This window comes from Lepisma saccharinum, chromosome 5, assembly GCF_977018435.1.
Source record: "Lepisma saccharinum chromosome 5, izLepSacc3.1, whole genome shotgun sequence".
NCBI lineage: Eukaryota > Metazoa > Arthropoda > Insecta > Zygentoma > Lepismatidae > Lepisma > Lepisma saccharinum.
The window spans coordinates 89,372,153-89,399,063 of record NC_139233.1 but is presented as its reverse complement, the minus strand read 5'-3'; the positions used below and the strand labels follow the sequence as shown (position 1 = coordinate 89,399,063).

The following is a 26,911-nucleotide window of genomic DNA, read 5'->3' as shown; positions in this document are numbered from 1 at the left end:
CGAGGTTGTTCATTCGCTTTTTTGGTCACACCTTTCCCCTTCTTCTCCATAGCCAGGTTGTGGCGTTTCTGCTCTTCTAACTCGGCCTTGTTCTTTTTTGCATCGATGACTGTCTTGGCAATGGCGGCACTGCCTCCTGCCAAGCTGGCTACAGCACCCAATGCTGCCAAGATAGCCGGGATGCTGAATATGAAACCTCCAGTCTTCTGCTGCTTTCGCGAACCTTGTAACCTCCTCAACTGAGGAATGCTAAGCAGCAATTTCATTCCATGACCTTTTGCCAAGCAGGAATGTTTCTTCTCGCGCTGTGTTTTGGTGAGCATTCCATCAAGAGCTCCGAGAGACTTGAGGTTTGCGTAGGGTATTTGGTAAACAACACCTTTGGGCTTCATGGTGATAGTATGTTATTTATATATCGTGAAAGGGTAAGGCTTTGCCCCCTAATGCAATAAAGTGATGATAGCTTGGTTATACAAGTTGCTTTTTTTTTTACAAGGGTTATTTAGTTACAATCCCACCCTAATTTTTGTTTTGTGTTCAATGCGGCAACCCGTTCACCTAGCGAGGCATCTCTGCTGACGAGTCTCCCGAAAGCTGCACGCTCCAACTTCCTGTCGGCATTGTGACGTGCGTCGAGATCTGTGTGAGTATTGTAGGCTATGTCGTGATCCTTGCATGCTGCGTCCAGGGGATTCAGTCCCTTGTCTCCTCTTTCCAGTCACTGTTCGAGTTTCGTACCCGAACCGCAGTACTGGTAACCTGGCAGGTGCATCTCGAAGGGTAGCTTGTTGATAATATCGTTCACGAGACCTCGACCCTCGGCCACATTCCAGAATTTGGGAGGCAGGGTGTTGATGATTTTGATAAGATAACCTATACCTTTGTTGTTGTTGACAATTAAGTTGGCAAGCTTGGTGCTAATCATGTCCATGATGCCCACCTTCTCGTTGTGGAAGTTGCGATTGATTGCATTTTCTTCGCCTGCGATAACCAGCAATCGATCTACAAGCTTCCTTACGTTGTCTACCCAAACAAGCTCTTTAGGTAGAGTATTGTAGAGTTTGACACCCCTGCCAGTCTTGAGCTGAGTCCATATTGGCTTGTACTTTTCTCCACTGCTAGATTTCACGTGATTCTGTGTTGTATCGTTGTTTTGGTACAGGGCGTCCGTCATGATCAAAATTTTTGTGTAACTTTGGTAATCCTCGTCTGTATAATCTTTAGGTTGCTAGTTAGTGATAAGTTCCCACAGTCCCACCGTGCCAGGATACCTAGTCCAGCTGTTCTTCTCGCCCAAATTAACTTTTACATCGTCGCCCTCGAACGTGACTTTCGACTTTCCAATCTTCCAAACCACACCCTCGTTATGTTCCATAGTCGGGTACAATCCGAATACCTCGTCTTTTTCGAATTTCCCAGTGCTTAGGTAATAGCCTGGTGCAAATTCTCAGAAATGTGGCTGTAAAAAGTGTAGGAAGCATTTTTGAGGAAAAGCTGGCAAACAACATTTTCTGAATGTAATTGATGTGCTGATTCCGAATATCTTGTTCGCCACTCTCTAGCTTCAAATCGCTAAAAAAACAAAATGGCGGCAATACGAAATGAGCTACAAATAACTTTTGGAGGAACAGAAACAAAATAGTGATCTTGGTGTTAAACATTATGTTTTTGGGTATGATGAATGCCAATATTATGTTTTTTAATCTGAAATTTGAAGCTATTTGCTCCAAATCGCTAAAAAAACAAAATGGCGGCAATACGAAATGAGGTCCTAATAACTTTTGAAGGAGCAGAAAGAAAATAGTGATCTTGGTGTCCAGCATTATGTTTTTGGGCATGCTGAATCCAAATATTATGTTTTCCAATCTGGAATTTTAAGCTATGTGCTCCAAATCGCTAAAAAACAAAATGGCGGCCATACGAAATGAGCTCCAAATAACTTTTGAAGGAGCAGAAAGAAAATAGTGATCTTGGTGTCAAACATTATGTTTTTGGGTATGCTGAATACAAATATTATGTTTCTAATCTGAAATTTTAAGCTATGTGCTCCTAATAGCTAAAAAACAAAATGGCGGCCATACGAAATGAGCTCCAAATAACTTTTGAAGGAGCAGAAAGAAAATAGTGAACTTGATGTCAAACATTATGTTTTTGGGTATGCTGAATCCGAATATTATGTTTTCTAATCTGACATGTTTGAAAATTGTTGTAGTTTTTATCCTCTTTTTAAAGAAAAGAACCACTAAAATGACTAAACCTATGATACATTTTCTTATTTTTTTTTTACTTTATTTCAGAATGATGGAAACATAGAACCATGAACCCACTTATAAATTTGAAAAGACCTGCACCTGTGAGCCATCACCTTAAGATGTTTCTTATCAGTTCCTCCAGAACACTGCCACAAACAAAGGATTTAGCTACTTCAGATATTCAAGATACTCTCCTCATAGCTGAAACACTGCGCCAGGTAAAGCTAGACACCTTCGTGAGGGAAAGGATGATGGTCCCTGGTAAAAGTCACACACAAGTCAAGTGATCCTCTACATAAGTCAAATGCAAAGACCTTTAAGTCTCTCTATGAAGTTAAATTGGTAGTAAGTGGCAAGGAAACCATTTTGAAAACTGACAGGCATATTCTCCAGCGCCTCGTAACTGCCTATGAGGCAGGTCGTAATGGGATCTAAACCGCATTTTGTGTCATGAACTAATGCCAATTCCAATCTCCCTTGCCAACACAAACGGAAGTCTGAGAAGAGGAAACAAAGCCATTCTAGCTGATGTGATGACCAAGGATGTAATTTGTCCACCGTATATATCAATTCCGTCCATCATGCCTTATAATAGATGGTCAAGCATTAGATGTTGCACTTGGAAAGCCTGCAGGAGTTTTTAAACTTTGGTCAACTGGCAGATGTATTTCTTAACCTTGTTCTTTCTATGTGAAGAAGCTTTAAGAGGATTGATGTCACCTTTGATCGGTATAACTCAACTTCAATGAAGGCTGGAACGAGGGATAGGCACTTGAAACATGTTCATTTAGTAAGAAGAGTAATAGAAAATAGATCCGTGCCAATCCCTAACAAATTCAGTGACTTTCTTGCTAACTCGGAGAATAAAAAAGATTTGGCCTGTTTTCTCTCTAATCAATTAATCAATAATGCTCCTGAAGACAAAATATTTGTGGTTTCTGGTGGATTTCACAAGGAGGATGACGTACGAACAAACAATAGTGATTTGCCTATTGAAGGATTGCAGGCAAACCACGAAGAGGTGGACACGCACATTGTAGTACACTGTCTTAATTCTGGTGCTGATAACATTGTTGTCTCAGCACGTGATACAGATGTATTAGTGCAATTGGTAGCGTTATTTCACAAGATTAGATGTACGAAATTGTGGTTGCGAGCAGGAACATCATAATAATAATAATAATAATAATAAAAACATTCCAGTACATGAAGTCAGGCAGAAGCTTTCATTTACAGATCCTGTCTTCGAAACTTCCACGGTATCCTACATTGCTGGGATCAGTAAGAAAACAGCATGGAAAATATTTAACACTCATAATAATGATCTACTAAATCTTGGTGTTGATGAATTGAAACAAGAAACAGCACACAAGGCAGAGAAGTCCATATGCAAGTTGTATGGTGTACCGGATGCAAGCAGCTGTGATGAAGCCAGAGTAAAACTGTTCATCAAAGGGAAAACACCACAAGCACTGCCCCCCACTACCGATGCTCTACGGTTACATGTACAACGGGTCCACTATCAAGCCATGGTGTGGAGGCAGTCGGTCATACGAAAACCTGTGTTACCACCACCTACTATGTTGGGATGGAAAATGGTTGATGGACAGCTCGTTCCAAAACTTCAATCGCTGCCACCAATTCCACAACCCTGATACCACATTGTCACCTGTGGATGTTTGGGTGGTTGTAAGAAGACAGCATGGAAAATATTTAACATGTTCCTACGGGAAAGGCCAGCTTGTATGTACTGCAGCTTGCAAATGTGCAGATACTGGCACTAAGGATTGCATGAATATCCGTGACTAGAAAAATGTTATACTATTTTTGTAGGCAAAATAAGGTTGAATAAGGATAACGTGCGGATTTATCATACACTGGTACTCTTAATATTTCAATATGATCTTATGCTTTGAATAATATTATTATTTTCCATTTTTACTTCAGAAATGTTCTATACTTTTTTCTGTATTAAAAACCTACTGTGACACTGTTTTATTCCTAGTTCAAAAGTATGGATACAAAACATTGCATGGATGCACGTAGCCGCCATTTTGTTTTTTACGGATTTGGAACAAACAGCTTAAAATTTCAGATTAGAAAACATAATATTTGGATTCAGCATATCCAAAAACATAATGTTTGACACCAAGATCAATATTTTCTTTCTGCTCCCTCAAATGTTTTTATGACCTCATTTCGTATGGCCGCCATTTGGTTTTTTAGCGATTTGAAGCATATAGCACCAAAATCGAGAGTTGCAAACAAAATATTCGTAATCAGCACATCAAATACATTCAGAAAATGTTGTTTCCCCGCTTTTCCTCAAAAAATGCTTCCCACAGTCAGAATTTTTGAAAATTGTCCCAGTCTATAATCCCTCGCCAAAGGACCCAGCTCGAATAGTTTGTCCAAAGAGGTACTGCCTAGGGCCTGACGTCTCGGAGCCGGAGCAAGTTCGAACGGAGTAGTGTGAATGCTGGATATCGGTGTGGGTATGGTATAATTTCGAGCAGTAAGTGGCACAAGCTTGTTGATTAACTCTTTGTTTTGCTCGGTGACATCTTTGATTTCTTTACCAAGTCCACTGATGGCATCGATGATAGGTTGGTCCTGACGCTTTTTCTCTTCGTAAATTCCACGATTCTATGATTTCCAACCCTTAAACCGTTTTGCCAGGTAGCTACGCAGCTTCAGGTTGTCGTCTGCAAGTTTGTGTTTCATCTTTTTTTTGTATGTAGTTATTTATAATAGGTCAAGACGTTTCTTTTAACATTGCAAAGTTTAGAAAATTATTAATTTTGTTTCTGTATTTTCCGTTATTGGGTTTCCTCGTCATGTCTATTGTGACAAATCCGAAATCATCTTGGTTCCAGCATGAAGAGCAAAATTTGTAAAACTGATTGTAGTTTATATCGCCATAAATTTGGGGAATTTTCGAGACAGCAGTCTAGTGGTATCACTTCAGAAGCAAATATAACTATGCCTAGTCCCTCGTACAGTTTCGACAGCAGGCGATACTTCGATTGCTCCAAACTTTTGGAGAAAACATACAGGTGCCTGTTCTTCCAGTTTAACCAGTTGGGTGCAAGAAGAAAATTATCAATAAGTAACGTTGTTTTTCCACATCCAGAAGGTCCAACAATAAGGCAGCGAATGTTGTCGGGTAGAAGTTCACCATTTTTCCTAACCTAACGTTCCGAGGGAAAATCTGGCACTCACCGTACCACATCCCAAGCACCCGTTACACAATCACCTCGTTTGCGTTTATCCAACTTTTTTCTTCGAGTCCCAGCCATTTCACCAACAGTTTGTCACCTTTTCTACGTAATACTTTTTCAATAAGATACGTGTTGGTGTATTTTGTTTTAGAAAGTTCCTCTTCGTAAAATCTTCCTTTCAGAATTTCATCGCGATTATCTTTTATTATATAGGTGTGATGGTTTCCGGGTAAGACTCGAACTACGGTGAAAAGTTCCGTACTCCAATTTTCAGTGAAGCCTTTTTCAAACGCACACTTAAATTTACTGATTCTCACCTGATCTCCAATTTTGTATTTCGGTTTCTTGCTCGTAAATTTGTACTTTGGACAATAAACCGTAGAAATTAGACGCCGCTCGTCAGATTTGTTGACGTCAGCTGGTTTCATGTTTTCGTACGATGCAAACTGTGATTATAGCTGTTAACAAGTTCAGGAAGCATGTCGAGCCACTTGTAATTCCCCTGAAGCGTGAATTGTTTTCCACATGCGTGTTTTGAGAGTTCGGTTGAAACGTTCCGCTATGCTGGCTTTGATGTTACTAAAAGTGGAGTAATGTTGAATATTTTGTTTTTGAATAAGTTGCTGAAAGACAGAGTTATAGAATTCTTTTCCCTTATCCGTTTGAAGAAATCGAGGTCGCCTGCCACTTTCATCGAAAATAGTTTTGAATGCTTCCACTACACAGGTTCCTGTTTTTGCCTTGAGGGGTAAAGCCCATGCAAATTTTGAAAATGTGTCTATAACAGTGACAAGATACTTGTATCTCTTGTTGATTTTATGTAAATTTTTTAAGTTGCCACTGCTCATTTCCACAAGGTCGGTTTGCCACAAGTCGTCTATGCTTTTGGTTACTACCGCCAGTCGTTTGTAGTTTCGCCGTGCAGGTTTGTGCAGCTCGTTCACAATAGCCTGCCTAGACATTGCGCGAAAATAAGAATATAGCTTGGATGGGATTTCTGGCCGCAGACAATGCCGGGTTTTCTATGTACAGCTTATCACCTATTTCTATGTTGATAATTTGAGTGGCATCTTCGGCATAGACAGTCTCGCGAGTTTCGGGGTGGGTGAAATCGGCCAACTCCACTCCTCTTATTTTAGGCTCGTCACTGATGTTCGTTATGGTCATGGTTGGGTAGTGGGTTGCATGAGGCAAAGACCAGTATGAAACCTTGACGAACTGAAGTGTGCCAGCGATGAAAAACTGGTGATAGGCTTTGGCAGGAGTCAGCATGTAGAGTTTGGCACCCGGATGGAAGAGCGAGGAAAATTCCCTGTTTGGAATGCTGTACAGTTCGATGACAACAGTGGACTTGAGATTGTCGATGCTGGTGTTCAGGGTGTTTACATTGGTTCGAACCTCGCTCTCCACATCTTCACCGATTCAAGGTGTTCCTCGTTAGCACGGACAACAGTGTCGTAATCGGGCTTGATCTTCACATCGACAATTAGCCTCTTGAATTTTTCGTTTAACTCATGTAGTTGGGTACTGAAATTGGTTATGGCCGATTCCTGGCTCGCCTCGATGCTGCCAATTTGCTCTTTCACATTGGCGATAATCTGCTGTAGACTTTCCAAGAGTGTCAACTTGGAGCTCTGGGTAACGAGGTCGTGGAGCTGGGTTCCAATTTCCACAAAAAATCCTTGTAGCTCGCTGATGTTCTGGTTGGTGGGTAAGGTTGCAACAGACTCCCGAAGCAATTCAATTTCGGTTTGGATGTTTTTGATGTCGTCGGATTTGAGTATTCGGTTGAGAGCCCTCTTCATGCTTTTCAGTTCCTGCGAGGTAGGCAGGGTGGCCACCGTGTTTTGGAGTGACTCCAAAGCTTTTTTCATCGCGTCCAACTCTGAGGCAGCAGCAGCAGCGCGTATGCCTTCTTGTAATTGTTTTATGTCATCCTGGGTGGGGGTGGATTGCTGCAAAGTTTCCAACTTAGTCTGTATATCGTCGATCAAGTGATGAAAATGCGACAACTCTGATTCAGTGTTTAGATTTTCCAACTTGGTGATCTGCTGTTGCACGCTGGCCAGAGTTTCCCTGATGCCAGGCAGTTTGGATTCCAGTGCTTCGTGTACGTTTGCCAGATCATTTTTGATGACAGCAAGAGCATCCTCAATATGGGCTATGGTACCTTGCAGCTTCCCGAAATCCTCGTAGGTCTCAAGTTGGAGTTTGATGTTGGCCACGCTACGGGCAATATCATTCAGCTCGCTGGACGAAGGTAGATTGTCGATGAAGTCCTGTAGCGTTTGGAGTTTAGTTTTGACTTCGTTGATGGCCGCATGCAAAGCGTCTGTTTGAAGTTCAGCCTTCATGCTTTCCAACGTAGGAATTTCGAACGATTGAAACTGTTCGTGCAATTTGGCAATACTGGCATTCACGCGATCGTTGTCATCTTGAGTCTTGATGCTCTGGATAATGTTTTGCAGTTCAGTCTGGATGGTGCTTGTTTGGTCCTGCAAGTGTCGCTTCAGCTGTTTCACATCGGAGGTCTGAACTTGCTGCAGCTTCAAAAATTCGTTCTGTAGCTTGCCTATGCTCAGCGCCAAGTTGTCGAAGTTGTCTATTGACGCGAGGTCGGTGTATTTTTGCAGCAGCGATTTAAGCTCGGCGTCAATTTTGAGTACGGGGTCCAGGCACTGAGACTGTAGGCTGGCTATCTCTGACTGGAGGCTGAAGTTGAGCGTGGACTGCAGGGCCTGCAGGTCGCTTCGCAACTTCTTGACCCTGACGTCGAGGATGAGAAGCTCGTGTGGCCAAAAATATTGTTAGGCATTGCTACCACTGTGGTTATTTATTATAGGGTACGTGATTCGCATCCCCACAAAAAGAGGGATGAGTTTGTCTTAGTCGTCCAAGAGCTCCACGTACAGGCGATCGCCAGCAGACACATCGTACATAGTGGTACTGTCCATCCTATCATGCTTGATGCGATAGATGTTCTTGCCAGAGGAAACCTTGGCCTCCCCTTTGTTCTCAGGGTTCATGTTGAACTGCAGTTTGCCGGAGATGGGAAATCGGTAATAATTCAAGTTGTTGTTGAATACATAGAAAGTTTTGCCCACATCCTCGTCGTACTGGGTCAAAATGCTATTTAAGTGTATAATTAACAGACCGTTAAGTTTAGATAGCATGGAAGGCAGGAGTTCGTTGAAGTTCGACGACGACGTGGGCTCGATGGGCACTTCCATAGCTTGCTTCCTGAAGCCAAACAGATTCATAGGTATGGTTATTTTATAGATACATTTCTAGCTGTAAGGTTAAAATTTTGGCCCCCTCTTCCCCCCACAAATCGCATTACATACATACATGTGGAGGACCCGTGGCATTACAAGAGCCCCCTGCCTCCCAAGAGGTTTTGTTAGCATGCAATAGATCAGTATGCTAGAAAAAAATAGAGGGGGTAGAATCGATTTTATTTGCTAGTCGAATATTTCTCGTCGAATCCTATCCAACAAACCTAAAATCATCATCCTAGCTCAATTAGGAGCCAAGAAAATCAATATCTTGGAAAACGTCTTAAGATATTTGTCTTAAGAAAATTTTCTTGACAGACCGGAAGTAACATCTTGACAAACTGGAAGTCGACTTTCTTAAAGATTAAGATATTTGTCTTATGACGTTTTCCAAGACGTTGAGAAGCAACTAGTCAGTGTTGCCAACTCCTATTTGCAGGTAAGCTTCACCTGTAAACTTTCACATGGTGAAATTTTCTTGGGGTGGGTTGGCAACACTGCGGCTCACTTAATGTTGCAGAAGCGGCTTTATCGTACTACTTCTATGTGAGTGTGAGAGACGTCAACGAGTGTGCTCACAGGAATATTGACAACATTATAATGTGCATATATCGTAAGTGAAAGATATGCGTATAACGTTTTGCTGCCTAAAAATAAGTTGGAAAAACCTTCGCTGCTTCATTTCTCGTGAAATTCTAGCCTGATTTGATATATCACATCACCCCATTGCCTTTGAAATTTTTGTGTTGAATTCAATATGGCGGTCAACACTATGCTGGACCTGCGCTTGACACACACAGCTAGAGATCTCCCTGTGCCTAATCTATTTCTTTCAGGACCAGGATAACTCCTTTACATTTTGTAGAGGGTGTTAAAGGACTTTTGACTCGTCATAGTTCATGTAATGAGGCTTTTATCAGTCACATAGTTACACATATTATTTTGTATCTTCTGATCCAATTGCAGTTCCAGAATGATTTTTTGAGATGTTTTATAGTATGGCATGTGGGACCAAATATATTTTTTTCACGATTCTTGGTGATGACATGTTTTGAGATATTAAACGTCAAAAGTCAAGGTCACGTGACAAAATTATATTTTTATCCAAAGGTAGATTTGTTATATATCACTAGAAAGCTTGTTCATTTCCCTGTACAATAAGCTTTATTTGAGCTTCCTAGGTGAAATAGTGGCGGAGTTACGGCACATTTAATATAGCTAAGCGGGCTCAAAAAGGGCAATTTCTGCTAACTTTGACCTTGAATAATCTAACAATTACAAGACAAACGAAACTAAAAAATTTCATAGTTACTAAGTTCCATGCATAGTTTCAACTCCCCAAATTTCATGAAAATGGGAGATGGGCAGGTTGGGGGCTGTGTTGATTTCGCATGGAATGACTCATAAATCTTTTGAAAAGGATGTAGTGTCGAAATGCCTTTAAAGAAAATATTATGCCAGAGAGTTCTAACATGTTTATGTCTTGTTTCCTTTCCTTATTATTTAGTATCCTGCTTGCAATCGGCTTGAAGTTTCCTCGGGGATCTTCGTGAGTGATGACAGCCCCTAGGGCTATTTTGTTACTGTCCGTGTATATGTGAATAGGAAGGGAGGGACCGTATCTGGCTAATATTGGCTCCTGATTAGTGAATGTTTTAATGCATCGTTTTGTGTTTCTGTCCATCGAAATTTTCTCTCTTTCAGCAGTTGTGTAAGAACTGATGCATGTTTGGAGAAATGTGGAGAGTGACGATGGAAAAAATTTGCCAGGCCCAAAAACTGGTGTAACGTCTTCTTGCTTGTAGGTGTCGGATACTACTTAACAGTTTCTAGCATCTTAGGTAAAATAGCATATCCTTTTTCGGATAAATGGTGTCCAGATACACAATATCAAGTTAAAGGAATTTTACCTTTTTTGGAGACAATTTTAATCCAGGAAGCCAAAGTCTTTCAAAAGTGTGATGCAATATCTTCAATGAAGTAGGTACGTCGTCAGACTGCTAGGAGATCATCTGCATAAAAGAACAAATGGCGGTTGTCAACGACGTTGAGGGCTAAATTCTGCCCTAGTGCTAATGCTGTTCCTGATGTGACAAATCCAAATGGTGCATAATTAGTGCCAGAAAACTTATCTTATTTGCGATGGCGTTGATCCGACAAGCATCAAAGCAGATGTGGTACGTGTTATTTGTGTTTTTCACAGGCGTGATAGGAGAGTTCCAGCGTGGCGCTAAAATAGGAGAAATGACTCCCTGTTGTAGCACTTTCTTGTTTTCTTCTTGCATGATTGGAAGTGTATGAGGTGGTATTCTGTGTGGTTGAGTGTACACTGGAGGCGAATCTCCTGTATCAATATCCAGTTCATACAGGGTGAAACTTCCTATGTCGTCCTCTTTCCAACTAAAAAACATCGGCGAAATTTCTGTTTTACCTTGATATTTAAAGGTAAGTATTACCTGTTCATGACAGTTGTGGTACTACCTGAATCTAAAAGCATTGGAATTTGCTTGTTTCCTACAGTTATGTCAACGAAGAAAAGGTTGTTCATTTTTGTTAGAGGAAGTGTGATTTTCTGGAATTTTTCTGAAATTCCAGCATTACCTTCTTGTACGCTAGTAACTGAAGTAACAAGACTACGATTTTGTTTTTGTTTAGGTTTCTTCTTTCCCACACGTCCTCCTCTCATTTTATCTTTATGTTCTGAAAGCGAGAATAGCTGTTTGAATTCACCTTCAAATATCTCCTTGTCAGAATTTGAATGAGTGCAAAATGTGATACCATCTATTTCATTGGAAAGTTCTTCTGAAAATTACCTCATACATGAAAGGGCAATTTTGGCTGTGGCTGATGAATTAAAGCTGAAAGCGCATGTGGCTAGGTGTGGGAAAGCAATGGATCTTTGTCCTAAAGTTAAAAGTAAATTTAGGCAGTTGGCATAACATTTTCACAAAATTTCAGGGTCTTTGTTGATTGAAGTGACGGAATGAAATTATAATTAGCAGATAGATTGTACGCTGGGGTAACTCTGACGTCACCAGGTTGTGTTTTGTTGAAGGTTTGAAGTTCCTTGTCTAGTTGCTGTCTGCATGCTCTAGAAAAAACTAAAGCTACTCCGCCGAAAGGTAGAAAATCAGGGTTGCAAGCTGAAACCAAAACATTTGCTTCTGCTTTTGTGTTATCAGCTCTTATGATGTTAATATTGCTCATGTGTGACGACAACCTGTGTTGGACTTTGCTCTCGGTTGGAACGGGAGCCGTATCGCTCGAACATGGTTCGGTTGTCTGTGAGCACTGAGCCCCGTGCTGACGAGAGAAAAATTCCTAGACTTCCTTAAGTAGTTGAGAGTGCTGAGCGGCATATCCGATGAATTGAACGCCCTTTGCTTGCAGGCTGGAAAGTGCTAACTGCCGCCCAGAGTTAAATTCCCCTACGTACCTGATTTCTAAGATTGTGTGATCTTTACGGAGAGTAAGAGTCATGGAGACTAAATGTTGTAAGACAAATACATTACCCTGTAATGCATCAAAAATGCCTTGTTGATTTTTAGAGAGCTGGTTGTGAACAATTTGTGATTCTGATATATGTGACGTCAAAGGCAGGGTCTCTTAGCACTGTGTTAGGCATAGCTCTAACTTGCAAGAATGGATTGTTTGCGCTAGAAGTATTGAGGGCAGTGAAATAGTTTCTCGCATGCGAATCCCTGAGAACTTCTTTCGCTCCTCGTTGGTAAACTTTGTGACTTCAGAAAACATAGTAATTGTTTAAATTGATGTAATTATTTTAATTTACTTATTGGGAGGGGGGGCGGTAGCTATTTTGCCTATACTACTACAAAACCAGCACACTAACCACCATGTTACGTTTAGGCCATTCGCCGGCTTAAACTGTTGGCTGCAAGAGAATGTGTGTATGGGAATGGGATAAATTATGCTCATTGCCCTTTACCAATATTTAATGGAATCTGCACAAGCAAGGGAGGATGATCACACACGAGCCAACAAGATATCTAAACACTGATAATGATAAACCCAAAGTATCACCACTGTACCTGGTTTCCTTCGTGGTTCCTCGGCTGAGTAACGATGTGGCACTGTATCAGTCCATCGAAGGTGTCCTCATGGATTCATCATCATCAAACCTTTTAAACAACCCGAATTTACCTCATCACGTGCAACACACTTCATGCTTGGTGCCCGAAATTTTGAAGCAGAATGAGGTACTTAAAAGTGAAGTCGAAACATTGCAAGAAGACAAGAGTAATAGTTCAAAAGCTAAGGAAATATTGGAAACAAAATGCTTCGAGTTGCAGAATGAGGTGGAAAGGCTCAAGTTGCACATAACTGCCATTGTTGGTGAGAGAAGCGAAGAATCTATGAAGAGTGACGAGCTGAGAAAGGATAAAGAAGTGTTGGAAAGAAGTGTCCAGAGTTAGAAAGCGAAATACATTATCTTCATACTAGAATAGGAGCAATCATATCAGACAAAGTCAATCTTTCAGCAAATAAGGTGCAAGATCAAGTTGAAAAGGACAGTGAAGGTAACAAAATAAGCCATTCCTCCTGACGTACTAAAGTTAACAGACATTGTTTCAGTGAAAGGATAGCATTTAGTGCCATTGTGTAACTCAGAATTATTATAAATTCATTTATTGACTTCAAGCAGTGGTTGCAATTGGGTTGCAAAACTGGGGGGAGGAAGATGCCAAAACTGGGGAGGGCAAGGGCAGTTTAATTTCCATGGTACATAAGCTTTAGTATAGCGTGGGGGCAAAAGTGGACAAAAGTGAGGGGGGGGGCAACTGCCCACCTGCCCTAATCGCTGCCACTGACTCCAAGCTTAGATGGTTAAATCTTGACACCACATTCCCAGAAGTGCATCTTAGAAACAGCACATATGAACTGAGTCTCTTCTGAATTCTAATGAACATCCTGCTTGAAATGTCAATTGGTTCCAATTGAAATTTCACTGGATTTTATTTCTTTGAACTGGATTCAGTTTAATGCCCAATAAAGGAATTTGGAATGAATTGGGCTCATATTTTTTAACAATTTATCAATTAGTTCTGAGAGAGCATCTAAAACTCACATTGGCTATCAGAACCAGGAAAAAGATCCATCTATGATAATTATTTTTTATTGCTCATCACTAAAGAGTAGATATTTACTGACTGGAGAAAACAGTAGATGAAATAATTCTGATTCATTCCAGTGCATCTATTGGTTCAAATTGAATGCAATTTATCAATTGGTTCGAACACAACTCATTACAATTCACCAATTGGTTCCAATAGAAGTTCCAAGTCATAAGACATACTTTTGACATCATATTTAAGTGTAATTGATGATACAACCAGCTCGATAAATGATGAGCCCCCTCTGGCAGAATTGGCCACACTTAAAACAAGCTCAACATGCCCATATGAGCTTTTTGCTCAAGTGTAGCACCCTGTCTAATCCAAGATTTTTGTAAAAATGCCCTCGGGAAGTTCCTGTGAAATGATGAGCCCCCTCAGATTGATTTGTCCACACTTACAAAAGGCACTTCTGTCAGATTGTTGTCCATAAACTTGTTAAAAATATGGCTCTCTTGATATTTTTTTTGGCCACACTTAAAATTAAGCTAAAACCCATACCCACCCATACATATTTACTTCTGGTTTAAGTTTAATTGGACCCCAGGTTCAATTTTTTTATCCAATATTAAAACAATGTAATATGCAGAGCCCCTCTAGAATTGCTCTGTGACCCTCCTATTTCTTATATTATATGTTTGCATGTTTCAAGTGATTCTCCTCTGTGTTAGTGTTTGTTTAGATCAAAGTGATTAATGTGCACAATTCCCGACATGGCAGTATTGAATTTTTGCTTTGCATGTTTCAAGTGATTCTCCTCTGTGTTAGTGTTTGTTTAGATCAAAGTGATTAATGTGTGCAATTCCCGATACGGTAGTATTGAATTTTTGCTTTGCATGTTTCAAGTGGTTCTCCTCTGCGTCAGTGCTTACAGAAATTCCCGAGTATTGAAGCTTTGCGTGCAAACAAAATTGCATCAGCTAGTATTGTGAGAGTGGTTGAGGAGAACAGATGTGTTTTTACAGTGCTTCTCATACTTACAGGCCTGTTTGGTTTAATTCATATTAAATATATTTCTGGTATATTGAACAATATTTTGTTTGATATTTGTTACATCTAGCTTGTTTGTTGTAATCCACTCCTATTTAGGGTCAGGCTTATATCTGTCCCAGCCTGTTATACAAAAATCAATACATAACACAGTGCTAGGTCATTGCCATTCTAGACATGCATGTCTGTGCAGGCATTTGCGGAAGGTTAGTTTAGATCAATATTTATTCTTTTTTTCTACTTGTGGGCTATTGGCTTTACAACCTGTCATAATAAGCATAGAGTTTTGATTTGAACCCCAAGAAATTTTATATAAATACCAAAGCTAAAAATATTAACACACACACACACATACACACACACAAGAAATATACAAATCATACAGCTGAACCCAACTGATATTTTTTATTAAGCATAGAATTTTGATTTGAATCCCAAGAAATTGTATATAATAAACAACAACAAAAATGCCGAATCAAAAATATTGTAATCAATGCAATAAGAATATATCCAGCCCCAATTGGGCCAGACACCAAAAAAATTGTAACCCAGACAAATACAGAACTCCCACAAAAATATGCCCCAAATGCAATAGAAAATATAGCATGGAATATTTTACATATAAACATAAAGGTACTTGCTCTGCACAGTCATCAACATTGCCCCCACAACCTTCTACATCTGGTCTGAAAAGAAAGCATGAAGCACCTGTTAATGCTGGACCCGCAAAGCAGCCACGCTATGCACCCATCCATAGCAGTTTTAATGGCCAATTAAGGGATTACGGGTTTGAATCAAAGCCAAGATGTGGTATTAAGACTTTTTTGAACAGTATAAATCCTGATGTGCAGGCAATTCTAAATGCACAAAATGGGTCTTATAAGCTGTCCCTCAAATTGTTTACACAATATAAGAAGCCAAATGGCACAAAATTTACACAGCCCCACATAACAGAAACTGTACCGGTATATTCAAATGCAAATTCAGACAAAATAATAAGCAGTTTGATAGATCAATTGAATATTAAACACTCTGAATTTGCAGCAAAAGAGTCTGGATGGAGCCTATGCGGATCTCCACACAAGTTATATGTTAATATTTCTGAATTCAGCCCATTACAAGGATCTACATATCTGCCATTACCTGCCAATATTAAAAACAAAAGAGCCGTGGTTAACATAGAAAATAATGATGAGAAATGCTTTTTGTGGTGTATTTTAGCTGCTTTGTTTCCAGTTTTAAGGAATCCTCAGAGAATAATTTATTACAAACAACATGAACATATTTTTGACGATGCAATGGAGGGTTTAGAATATCCAATGTCTGTTCAGAATATTGATAAATTTGAAAAAAAGGCCAGGCATATCAATGGCAAACAATTATCTATTAATGTATTTATTTGTTCCACTGGCCGTGACAATTGCTTGATAGATCCTCTCAGAATTAGTACACTTGATGATGAATCTGCAATTCCGATTGATCTGCTCTTAATTAAAGGGGATGGCACAAATCATTACACTCTGATACATAATCTTGAAGCTTTAGTCAGAACACAACTAGACAAAACTCATAGAATATTTAAGTTGTGCAGAAGATGTTTGTCTGTATTTGATGGTCAAAAAATGGTGAAAGGGTTTCGGGAAGAGAATGCAGAAATTGCTAAAAACAAGTTAATTGAGCATCTGAAATACTGTGGCAACTATAAACCTGTTCATATGGTGATGCCAATGCCAAGTGAAAATGCAAAATTCAATGCGTTTGAAGCCTTGTTGGAACACCCAGCATATATAGTCTGTGATTTTGAATCAAACCTCAAACCTCTTGCATTCTGCAATCCAGATCCTGAAGAATCTTCAATTACACCATACCAGCTACATGAACCTTCCAGTTTTTATTATGTGGTTGTACAGGATGGGGTTGTTAGTAAAGAATATTTATACATGGGAGCAGATGCCATCAAAGAATTTGCACAAAGAATAGAAAATGAGTGCCGTGACATAGCATCTAATATTTTATTAAAATCAAAACCAATGTTGCCTTTAACAGAGAAACAGATTGAAGATTTAAACAATGCAGAAAAATGCCCGGTATGTGATTCTGAATTTTCAGATACAAAAATCAAGGTGAAACACCATTCTCATACAGATGGTAAATTCAAAATGCCCCTGTGTAATAGCTGCAATATTCTAATCCAGAGACCAAAATTTGTCCCTATATTTTGCCATGGTGCATCCAATTATGATTTTCATCATTTGATCAGGTACGAGGGGTTTGACAAGCAGAATTTAAATATTTTAGCTGAAAATGATGAGAAATATATATCTATTAGCAAAATAATTAAAGTTAATGGTGTTTCTATTCACTTAAGATTTCTTGATTCATACAGAATTTTATCTGCTAGCCTGGCTACACTGGCCACTCAATTATCTGATGATCAATTCAAAATCACATGTGCCTTGTTTCCAAATCAGGACCTGAAATTAATTAGGCGGAAGGGTGTATATCCATATGATTATGTTACAGATTTTTCTAAATTTGATGAGTGTGCTCTGCCACCACAACAAGCATTTTACAGCAAAATCAGAGCATCTGGAATCACTGATGATGATTATCACCATGCCCAATTGATGTGGAACAATTTAAAATGCAAGACATTTGGTGATTATCACAAGGCATATTTAAAACTTGATGTGACCCTCTTAGCTGATATATTGCAGGCATTCAGAAAATCTTCCATGCAAAATTATGAGCTGGACCCAGTGTATTTTTACAGTGCCCCGGGCCTAGCATGGTCTGCAATGTTTTTAAACACCAAAAAGCAATTGGATCTGATCCAAGATCAAGATATGTACTTGTTTATGGAACAATGTATAAGAGGGGGGATGGTGCAATGCTCTCAGAGATATGCCAGAGCAAATAACAAATATATGCCCGATTATGATCCAGCACTGCCATCAAATTATATACTGTATGTAGATGCAAACAGCCTGTATGGTTATGCCATGATGGATAAATTGCCATATTCAGGGCTTGAATGGGTTGAAGATTTCAATATTGAAAATCTTCAGGATTTTGATGACAGTGACTATGGCCTCTTCTTAGAGGTTGATCTGACAATTCCAGATAATTTACACAACAAATTTTCTGATCTGCCCCCAATTCCTGAGGTTCAGTGCTCACCTGGCTCTAAACAGAAGAAATTGATGATGACACTGGAACCAAAACAGGGTTATGTCATATATTACAAAAACCTCCAGTTCCTGATGCATCATGGTGTTCAAGTGACCAAACTTGGAAAAGTTTTGAGGTTCAGGCACTCAACATGGTTGAAATCATATATTGATACAAATACAGAGCTTCGAACATCTGCAAAAAGCCAATTTGATAAGGTTTTGTTTAAATTGATGGTCAATTCAGTGTATGGCAAAACAATTGAAAATGTCAGAAAACATATTGATGTTAAAATAATTACTGACCCCAGCCGGAGCAAAAAATTGGTTGCAAAGCCTAATTTTAATTATAGAAGAATTTATGATGAAAATATGGCACTTTTCAACATGAAAAAAACAAATATTAAGTTTGATAAACCTATTTATGTAGGGGCTGTGATATTGGAATTGGCAAAATTACATATGTTAAAATTGTATTATGATGTGCTGAAACCTTTTTATGGTAATTGTGTAAAACTGATGTACATGGATACAGATAGTTTTGTTCTTGACATTCAAACAGAAGATGTTTTTCAAGACATGTCACAGCCTGAATTGCTTGAATATTTTGATACCAGTGAACATACAAGGATTCAACCCCACAACAAAAAGGTGCCTGGCAAGTTAAAAGATGAGACACTTGGTGATGTTATTGTGGCATTTGCTGGGTTAAGGGCCAAGATGTACAGTTTTGAAACATGTAGTGGCGCTGTTGCCAAAAAGGCCAAGGGCATTGGCAAAGTAACTGTGGACAAAGAGCTCCAATTTGAAGATTATAAAAATTGCCTCAAGACCCAGAATTTAATAAGAACATCAGAATCCAGAATTCAGAGTGTGGATCACTTATTGACTAGCAATAATGTAAGAAAAGTGGCTCTGGACCCACATGATGATAAGAGATGCATTTTATCATGTGGCATACATACTCTACCATGGGGGCATTGTGATTTGAAAAGTGGGAATCAATGCCCAAATACAGAGCATGATTTGAAATAAATAAACATGCCTATGAACTTATTTGGGTTCAAGAAACAAGGTATTATGGACCTGCCAACACCACAACCCTCTTCTGATATAATATCTAAACTAAGTGCTTTGTTAATTATTCATCTGAACAGCATACTTACAGATGTTGATGATAAAACAGGTAAAATATTGTACATATTTAACAATAATTTAAATTATTACCAATTACCTGTAGGTGGGCAATTACAATTTATTACAACCCCTGAGGGTGATGTCAAGATTTCAGTGGGGAGAAATATTTATAGAATTAAGCACTCAAACATGATTTCTGGCACTGTATATACTGTTTCTGCTGGTGACTGCTTATATATTGAGGTCCCTGGATCATATGACAAGCTTATACCCTTTTTTATAGAATTAAGAATCAGATATTCAATAATAAATAACCGCTAAAAACAAAAATGCCTAATGATATTTTTTGGCCATACAAGGCATGAAGATCACAGTGATGAGATTTTGATGCTTGATGTCAGAGTCAAGAAATTAAGAAGTGATTTATAAGCTTTACAAACTACACTCAATGCCAGTCTTCAATTAGAAATTACAAATTTGCAATCACAATGCATGGACCCTCTTCTTAAAATTGACTCAGAACTTAAATTATTGCTTCAGAAATATACTGATCTGGCAACATTAGATAATTTTCAAAGTTTAGAAGAAGCTGTTGCAGCTCTTCAAGCCAAATTTAAGAGCCAGGCCACCAATTCTGAGCAATTGAAACAACAATTAGAAGAGCAAATAAATAATGTCCAGACACAACTCCAAACAATTGTCAAAAGCATAAAATCACAAGAAGATTTTGATCTAGTGATTTCCACTCTAAAGGAACAGATTCAGTCACTCCAAATACCTAATCTGGACCCTCTGAACAATGCCATAGCCGAGGTTAAAGAAAAAATTGAGACACTTGAAAATTTTATGAACAATTTGCCATCTTCTGATGCTTTGAGTGCAATAACTCGGAGTGTTGCAAACATCAAGCTGCAACTTGAAACATATGAAGATTTTGGAAAAATTCAAAGTTCCATAACCCATCTTGAAGGTACAATAGCAGCAGTGCAAAGTGATTTGGCAAATGTACTAGAATCCCGATTACCTGGGATTGTAGATACTCTTGTTAGTGTCCAGCACCAAATCACAAAGCTTGAAAACCTCAACACTGAATCTGAACTATCTCATTTTCATCACTTGATTGATGATATCCAAACAAAACTTGAAATTTTACAACAATCCACACCCTCTCAGGCAGATATAGCCCTGCTCCAAAATGCTATGCAAAATGTGGCTGATGCATCTGAATTAAACAATGTGAAATTGGCACTTGAATTTTTGCAAAATACAGTATCAAATCTACCTACATCACAGGAACTTAAAAATATTAAGAGGGCAGTGAATAGGATATTGAAATCAGAAGATATCAAGAATATCCAGACAGAGATCAAACAACTCACTCAGACAGTGGCCACTCTACCAACTAATCAACATATTAATGAACTGCATGCCCTGTTTGAGGATATCAGAAGACAGGTCCATGATATTACTGCTCAAAATTCAAAATTGGCAGTTGTTGAAAATTTGCAACAAATTGTAGCTAATATCAAGCAACAGCTAGGGACCATGGAATCCAATCAAGCAAATGCTCTGTCTGTTTTTGCCACCCAGCTTCAAGAGATTGTGCAACAATACAAGAAACTTGTTGTGGACATAAAAATCAAGCCAGGCCATGATGATGTTGTTAGGACCATCAATGAGCACCTTGAATCAGTAACAAGCAGATTGCTCACAGCAGAAAAAGAAATAACAGGCATAATCGAGAATCCAAAACATACAGTAATTCTTGAATTGTACAGCATCCCCAACAAAGAATATGATTCTCCATTTACACCAGGTGGCAAAATATATATGCTGTCCCCTGCACAATTTTATTACCAGTTTTTTTGTTGGGGGCACATTGAGACCAATCAAGATCAAATATTGGCTTCAACCACAGGCACACCACTACCCCACCTTATCAATAACAAATGCTGATAACAAAGCAAAAATCACCAGTGTAGAATTAGAGGATTTTACAGATCCCAATACATTAGAAACAGCATATGTTGAAGATGATGGCTCTTTGGAATTTAAAATACAAATAGGGGACAAATTATATTTAGAAAATCCTGTAGTATCAGCTGCTGAACACCCCATAGTTGCAATATTTTTGTTTACATATTATGTCTAGACAAATTATTGTTGATGAATTACACAGACAAGCCAGACATAATTTTAAGAGACTCCCAGTAGTCACAAAGGGCATAGATGATTTATGGCAGAGCGACTTGATTGAAATAGCAAGTGGACAGCTGAAAAACTTAGACAAAATCAACAAGGGCTACAAGTATCTACTCACTGTAATAGACACATTTTCAAAATTTGCCTGGGCTGTGCCACTCAAATCCAAGACTGGGGCATGTGTTACAGAAGCCATCAGAACAATCATCAATCAGAGTGGAAGATCACCGCGCTATTTGCAAACAGATAATGGCAAAGAATTTTATAATTCAGTGTTTCAACAATTTATTAAAAGCCAGGCAATAAAACATTACTCGAGTTACAGTGATCTCAAGGCCTCAATTGTAGAGAGATTCAACAAAACCCTAAAAAATCTTATGTATAAACAATTTACACTTCAAGGTAATTATAAATGGATTAATATTCTTCCAGAACTTCTACATAAATATAACAACTCGGTCCATTCTACAATCAACATGAAACCCTCTGAAGTAACTTCATCTGATGAGCAAAAATTGATCAGCACTGTTTATTATCCTAAATATCAGCCAACAACAAGAAAGGCCAAATACAAGGTGGGTGATCAAGTAAGAATCAGCAAATATAGGCACTTATTCAAAAGAGGCTTTACAAGAAACTGGAGCACTGAATTATTTACAGTGATTCAAATTAAACCTGGGACCCTTAACACATATATAATAAAAGACCACCGAGGAGAAATTCTCAAAGGCAGGTTCTATGAAGAAGAGCTCAGCAAAACTAAACAGCCTGACACATATCTCATAGAAAAAATTATCCGCAGAAAAGGCAGCAAGTTATTTGTCAAATGGCTAGGACTCCCAGAACACAGCTGGATCGATGCAAACAAAATAATAATATGAACACCTGGGATGTTATAAAGAGGCTGCCAGAACCTGAACAGCAGATTAAGAGAAATGGCAACTTGCTGCCTGATAATATTAGATGTCTTATTGTTGGGCCATCAGCTTGTGGTAAAACTACACTAATGGTTGATAATTTTTTATTGGCACCCAACTGGTTAGACTGGAAAAACAGGCACTTGTATATCTTCTCTAAGAGCTTGGAACAATTAAAATATCAGCAGCTGATGAAGCTATATGATGGATTGGATATAGCCACTTTTGAACCAGATGTTAAGCCACTTCATGAATGCCTCGATAATTCTGTTGTTGTGTTTGATGACATTATACTGGATAATCAAAACAAGGTTAGAAATTTCTTTACACAGGGCCGGCACAAAAACATTGATTGCTTCTACCTGGCACAGACTTTTTCAAAAATACCGAAGCAGCTGATCCGAGACAACAGCAATTTTATATGTGTGTTTCATCAAGACCATACCAACCTCAAACACATACATGATGAATATGTAGGTGGGGACTTGAGCTACAATAATTTTTCTAAGTTTTGCAGCAGGTGCTGGAACCAGGACAGTTATGGGTTTGTCACAATTGATATGACAAGAACACCCAATAGTGGCAAATACAGAAATAAAATCAACAATTTTCTAGACATTGAAACATAAATAAATAACCATGAAAAGGCCAATTATTGATGATCTTAAATTAAGAGATTATCTTGTAAAAAGATTTAAGGGATGGAAATCAGAGAAAAGAGGAATTTATGAAAAATACAAACAAACAGAACAGCCTGTAATAGATGCTATTAGTGAATTAGGTAAAAATATTAAAACTGTTACAGAGCAAAATCAAAATTTGATCACAGAGCTTGTACCTGTAGCTGCAAGAAACATATTAGATTATCCATTCACCCCACTTTCCAGTATTCATACACCTAGTCCTATTGCTCCTAGAAGAATTGAAGCTACTCAGGATCCTATTGAATTGGGTCTTCTTGCTCAAAAATATTTAAGCACACCTAAAGACAACAAAGATGAGGTTTTTGGCTTATATGCTGACACAGAGCTTGATGGTAGCATCATACATAGAATTGGCAATTTCAGAGTAACATTTATGTGGGATGATCTGATTGTTTATTCAGAATCTCGTCTCGGAGAAATAGGTGCTTTTGTTAAGTACCCCGGCACACCTGGATTGTGGGAACTGATGACTAGGAAAAGGCCTGGCAGCTATACAGATCAAGATTATGAATATTACAAAGAAATATTAATAAAATCAGATGCTCTATACCAGAACAATGATCCCACACAAAAAAGAGTCAAGTCTAGCAGTGGGGCAAAATACAATAATTTAATCAAGCCCATATGGTCACAAATTAAGACAGGCAGTAGATCAAACAATACAACACCCTGCCTAAAGAATTTGTCTGGGTTGATGATGTCAGGAAACTTGTAGATAGGTTATTGGTGATAGCTGGGGAGGAAAATGCTGGCAACCACAATTTTTACAATGAAAAGGTTGGAATTATGGACATGATAAGCACAAAATTGTCTAATTTTATAGTGAATGACACTAAGGGGATTGGATATCTTATAAAAATTATTAATACTCTACCACCTAAATTTTGGAATATTTCTGAGGGTCGGGGCCTTGTTAATGACATTATAAACAAGCTGCCATTTGAACTACACATTCCAGGCTATCAGTATTGTGGTCCAGGCACAAAATTGGACCATAGATTAAACAGAGGTGATCCTGGTGTTAATCCTTTAGATGCTGCTTGTAGAGACCATGACATAGCATACAACACACATTCTGATCTTGACAAAAGACATGTTGCAGACAGGAAATTAGAAGAGGCTGCATTTGGTAGATTTGTAAGCAAACATGCATCTTTGAGTGAAAAAATAGCAGCATTGGGAACCACCATAGCTATGAGCACCAAACAAAAACTGGGGTGGGGGTTGTGAATATGTATATAATAAACCTACAATGAAGGCCAAGGGTGTTATGTATCAAATACCTTATGCAGGTCTTAAATCTCTTAAAACTATTGACAGTCTTTTAACCAAAAAGCAGCGCAAGAAAAAAAATTCTTGTATTGCCAAGGGCCATGGTATGAAATTGTTGCTTAGTACCCCCCAATTAAAAAAATTACAGCAATCAAGAAAAAAATCACATGTGGGGGGTTTCATATTTACTATCCCGGCCATCTTAGCAGCACTCGGGGCTGTTGGGAGCTTGGCTGGGGGATCAGCTGCCATAGCAAAAACAGTAATAGATGCCAAGAAAAATAGGGCAGAATTAGATGAATTGAAGCGCCACAACCTGGCCATGGAGAAACAAGGAAAAGGTGTTAAGAGAGCCATGAATAAGTTTAAAAAAAACAAGAGCCGCTTACAAACCAAGATATTGAAGCTTTAATCAAGCCACTGGGCATCAAAAATTTTAGAGGTGTGTACATGTCTGATTCTTTGCCGGAACAACCACTCAACAAAGAGTGTGGCATTGTTAATTTGGATAAGTACAAAAATCAGGGCACTCACTGGATCTGTTATCTTAAATATTTAAACAATGAGGCATTTGTGTTTGATTCATTTGGAGGTGTTCCACCTGAAAATTTAATAAAATATCTAAAATCAGCTAATCTTTATTACAATAATGCCCGTGTTCAAAACTTCAAAGATGTTAATTGTGGACATTTGTGTTTATCTGTTCTTAGATATATGTCTCAAATAAATAAACCATCAATTGAAGATTTTCAAAAAGCCTTGTGGTATTTAAAACATCATGGGGGTATTCCATCTCACCAGCCAAAATTCAATATTGAAACTCAAATTGCATGATGACATAGTGTATCCCAAAACAATAGCTCTCAGAGCATTTTATGGCATGTACTTGATCCCTAATATTACACACCACAACAACAAAATTGCAGTAGGGGATCAAAAAATTGTCATCACTCCAGGGCAGTATAATCTCTCCACTCTAAATGCTCAATTACCCAGAGGTGTAGTTTTAACTCAAAATTCTGTCACTCACAGAGTAGAGATTGTATCTGCTACAGAAACAGTGGATCTGGGTACTATAGGAGAGCTGTTAGGCTTTGAGAACAACACAAAACTTGAAGCGGCCATCAAACACACTGCTATTAATATACCTAAATTCTTAGCCATAGAGACTCTGAATATTCACTGTAATGTGGCTGAGGGTATGATCACCAAATCAAATGGCATAGGCACTCACAAACAAACTGGCATCATTGCAACATTCAAACCTAATTCTGAATTTATGGAGCCAATCATCTACAATCCATCCCCAACATTATATTTTCCTGTGTGCCATAATAGAATAGATTATATTGAATTGATGGTCACTAATGAAAAAGAAGAATTAGTTGATTTTGCTGGAGCCACAACAACTGCAATCATAGAGATTAATATTTAAATAAAAATACATACAAAAAAAATGGAAAATATTGAGAGTTATGAGCTACAATCATTCCCTCCAAACAGGAGGACATTTGCAAATTTAAATCAACCCAACACAGAGATTGAGGTTGATCTTGATGTAGGGGATGGCTTTATACACCCCCACAGAGCAGATCTATACATCAAATTTGATGTTGTAAAGCTGGATGGAACAGATTATCCGGCAAATTCAAATATAAGATTGGTAGACAATTTTGTGCCGCATCTGTTCTCTGAAATTGAGATCAGAAAGCATGGTGTTGTTATAAACAGAGTGGATTATCCCGGCATTACCTCCACAGCTTTGGCCACACTAAAATTATCCAAAACCGAGGCTTCTTACTACAAAATAGGTGGATTTGAGGCTGGTGATAAAATTATATCTAAGAGCCACACTGTGCTGTTCCCTATGCGCCTGTTGCCAGGATTCTTCTCAGATTACAAAGATATTATGTGGAAGGGTGGTTTAAGAATCACATTTAGAAGAGCTGCCAATGATAATAATGCTTTGATGAGGTACAGTGCAATAAACTCCACAGGGGAAGCTATGCCTAATACCCTACCTGATGAAGGCAAATGCATTATTCAGACTATGGAGCTAAGAATCCCAGTTGTTGAATATGAAGCCAGTTATGCTCTTAAATACAAAGCAGATATAATAAAAAATCCACAGGTTCCTTTACAATTTTATACATATCAATGTGTACAGAAGCCCGCAACTGGTACTTATTATGAGTTTGATGCTACAAATTCATTCTCCAGTATACAATATGACATGCCGGATTTTGTGGTGGTATTGTTTCAGACTGGAAGACACAATAATCAGGAAAAAAAATCAAGTAAATTTGATAACTGCAACATCAAGAACATATATCTTAAAAATGGCAGAAATGAGGTATTTCCTAGAGAAAATTATAATTTAGACATTTCCAAGGATGATTTCCTTAAATTATATGAAGCATTTACAGCATACAAAAGGGTCACTACAGGCAATACTGACATGTATTACACACCAGATGAATTCAAAGCACAGAGGCCCATGTTTGTAATCAACACTTCAAAAAGGAAACAAGTTGTGGTTAATGACAGGACAAACATTAAAATTATCTGTGAATTCCATGAGGCATTACCTGATGACACCATATGTAGTGTTATTCTCATAGGGGAAAAATCTTATCTTT

At 38.5% G+C, this 26,911-nt stretch overlaps 1 protein-coding gene across 1 annotated transcript in view; it reads right to left on the bottom strand.

Moving 5' to 3' along the window:
* Positions 1-26,911, bottom strand: part of LOC145988140 (cyclic nucleotide-gated channel alpha-1-like) — a 103,369-nt gene that overhangs the window by 48,197 nt on the left and 28,261 nt on the right. The window lies entirely within an intron of this gene.